At 36.0% G+C, this 3,464-nt stretch overlaps 1 long non-coding RNA gene across 1 annotated transcript in view; it reads right to left on the bottom strand.

Annotated features, from left to right (window-relative positions):
* Nucleotides 1-774: 774 nt before the first annotated feature.
* The window catches only part of LOC111555282, a 481,645-nt gene continuing 478,955 nt past the window's right edge, over nucleotides 775-3,464 (bottom strand). The window contains exon 2 of the long non-coding RNA XR_002735481.1: nucleotides 775-2,094. This is a non-coding gene — a long non-coding RNA (uncharacterized LOC111555282). The remainder of the gene's footprint in view (nucleotides 2,095-3,464) is intronic.

The raw sequence follows: 3,464 nt of genomic DNA, 5'->3' as shown, positions 1-3,464 counted from the left end.
AATTATTTTTGCAATAATTGTGTTGTCCTTCAGGCTACTGATATTTGTTCCATTCACATGGATGACTGTGTGACCTGAACAGATGTGATTGTTGAGGTGTTAGTCTTCAATAGAAGCACTAGGTATGATTAAGCTTGACTCAATTTTTTATTAAAATTTGACCATACTATATTATTACTATTGTTATTATCTATATCTACAATGTATAATGAATAGATGTAGCACTATTAATCCTTGAAAATGTTGTCTTTTGATTTCTCACTTTTTCTTGTCTTTTATTTTCTTCTTTTCCATCATTTTCTTCCTGCTACCATAGCAACATGTTTCTCAACCATCAGCCATCTGACCTTGATCCTGGTTAAATTTAATTTAATTCAGTAAGTATTTATTATTTGCCTAATATTTACAACACATCACAGATGTTCTAAAAATTCAGCAAGAAGTTCTCTCCTTGTGTCACTTCTCACAGCCTATAACATATCAAACTGCACCAGATAGATAGTTGATAGAAATGGTGAGATGAAATGAATGGAGGGATGTAGGCAAGATACACATAAAACAAATGAATCAAAGTTATGCATCAAATGTCAGGACAACAATCCTCTTTGTCACAACTTCTTTGTTATTGTTGCTGTTACTCTTTTATAACTAAAACAACCTTCTTTTAGTATACAATTCAATATCAAACTTTAAATCACCTTAGAAATTCACTATATAGAAGATAAAACCAATGATGTATAACCAATGCATATTTCATACAAGAAAAAATGTTAAAAATGTCTTTTATTTTTAATTTTTTCTAATATTCAGCAAATATATTTTCATAAAATAGTGAATGACTCTAAGAAACATGCATTTGAGATTAAGAAAGTTCTGAGGCACTTATAATTTATAAGAATTTAATTAAGATATAATTGTTTAAATATGTTGTTTACAATTACAGTCAATTTATTGATAATATTATCTTTACAATGCTTCACCGGGGCTGTAGTACTTCTGCCCTAGGAGGGCAATCATTCAGTGCTTGCCAAAGCCCAGCAGAATAGGGTTAAATGGCCCCTTTGAGGAGTATGTTAAAATCTGAATAAGAGTCTAACAAGAATGCAATTACAGCTTTTAATCTAAATATTATCTTGTCATTTAACAGTTCTATAGACATGAATTAGCTATTACTGGTAAATTTGTGATGAGTTGAAGATACTTCTGCAAATGACAATTGGTGGTGGTGGTGTGATAAAGAGAGGGCTAACTAACACATGCTGGAAGAAAAAGACTCTGCTTTTTAAAAACAAATAGGTAACACATTGAATCAACCTCAAATATCAAGTTCTGGGATTTGAACTTGGAGACCTTCAAGCAAAGTATGCACAGCTATGCTCTGGTTTACATGTTCTTAGTCTGACTGGTGCCCCCTTTGGTACAGCTGCTTTTCCTAGCCTCATCATTTCTTTCAAGCCCCCTACTCAATTCCATTGCTTTTCTGAACAAATGACCTTGCCTCCTATCTTTCAGTGAAAACAGAAGCGTTCAGGGTAAAACTCTTCCAAAGTCCCAACATTTTTACTGACGTAAAAAGGTGTGTAATTATTTGCTAAATGTCTTTTCATGTCTCCTGCTCCAGGAGATCAGGAATGGAACCTGGTCACCAGTACAAGGTATACGAGGGGTTCACTAGGTATCTATTATCTAAATGAGTGAGCATCCTTCCTTTCTTTGTTTATAATTTTTTGTTTTAAAAACAAGAGCTTTATTTTGAATGTAATATATGATCATGGTAAAAAGCCAGAATAGTACCAACTTATATGAAAGGAAATGTTAAAGTTCCCCTCCCTGGTAAATTCCATAGGCTCCCTTCCTTACTTCTTTGTTTTCTAGCTTCAGAAGTCAACCTTCCCCTGAGCCCCAGATTTCATTCTTTTGTTGTGATCTCCTCTAGGAAACACTTCTTCTTTGTGTGGACAGCCAGGGAGCAGGGCTTGGCAGGGCAGTTACACAGAGTGGCCAAAAGAGTTGCAACAGCTGAGGGTTAAGGCAGCAGTATGGCCAGGCAGAACAGTGACTGGGTGCCAAAGATGCTAAATCAATCATCAGGTCCTAAGGGTGAAGAAAATAAGAGGCAAAGCAAAGGTCAGAGGAATGCAGGAGGAGGTCAAGAATGTAAATGTAAGGCAAGACTAAGTGAGAAGGTCCAGGACCACATGGGTGAATGGGAAAAGGATACTAAAAAGGCATTTAAAAATTTTATTTTGGGGGATATCACTGTGGGGTGCACCAGTGGGTTAATGAAGGCTGGGTTGACACTGAGGAGATGTCAGTGTCAACCCTATTAATTATTACCTCTCTCTCCAATATACTGAACACCTCCCTTTTCTCTAATTGCCTTTCTCAGACCACAAACATGTTGTCTTTTAACCTAAACACAAAAGAAGAAAATAAACAAAAAACCTCTCTGCCAACCTGGTCTTCTCTTCCAACTACCTCACCCAATCTCTCTTCTGCCAATTCTAGACACATTTCAAAGAATAATGTAAACTAATGGCTGGGCACAGTGGCTTATGCCTGTAATCACAGCACTTTGGGAGGCTGAGGCGGGAGGATAGCTTGAGGCCAGGAGCTCGTCATCAGCCTGGGTAACAAAGCAAGACTTCATCTCTACAAAAAAACAAATAAAAAATAAAAGTAGCTGGTCATGGTGTGTGCCTGTAGTCTCTGCTACTCAGGAAGCTGAGGTGAGAAGATCATCTGAGTCCAGGAGTTTAAGGTTGCTGTGAGCTAAGATGGTGCCAGTGTACTCCAGCCTAGGCAACAGAGTAAGACACTGTCAAAAAAAAAAAGAAAGAAAGAAAGAAGGAAAGAAAAAGAAAGAAAGAAAGAGAGAGAGAAAGAAAGAAAGAAAGAGAGAGAGAGAGAGAGAAAGACAGACAGAAAGAAAGAGAGAGAAAGAGAGAGAAAGACAGAAAGACAGAAAGAAAAGAAAGAAAGAGAAAGAAAGAAAGAGAGAAAGAGAAAGAACTGAAGGAAGGAAGGAAGGAAGAAATATAACCTTACTGTTTGTATTTCTCATTTCCCCGTCACTATCCAGCTTAATTGATTCTGCCTTCTATCCCAGTTTATTGAAAACTGTTTTTGCCAAAGTTGCCAATGATCTTCTTATTTTTGTCATTAGATTTGGATGACATGCTTCATTTTTATATGAACCATCTCTTTGAAGGTTTGATACTGTTGCCTTCTTCCTCCTTGTTTTGGCTTTCTGACATGCCCCTCTGCTGGTTCTGCTCCTCTATCTCTGGCTTATTTTTTCATTTTCTTTGTGAGGCTGTATTTCTTCTCTCTCTCTCCCTCTCTCTCTCTGTGTGTATATATATATATACACACACACATATTTATATATATAAATATATTTATTATATTAAATATATATATATATATATATATATATTTTTTTTTTTTTTTTTTTTTTCCTG

This window comes from Piliocolobus tephrosceles, chromosome 10 (genome assembly GCF_002776525.5).
Source record: "Piliocolobus tephrosceles isolate RC106 chromosome 10, ASM277652v3, whole genome shotgun sequence".
NCBI lineage: Eukaryota > Metazoa > Chordata > Mammalia > Primates > Cercopithecidae > Piliocolobus > Piliocolobus tephrosceles.
This window is presented reverse-complemented; position numbering and strand designations above follow the sequence as displayed.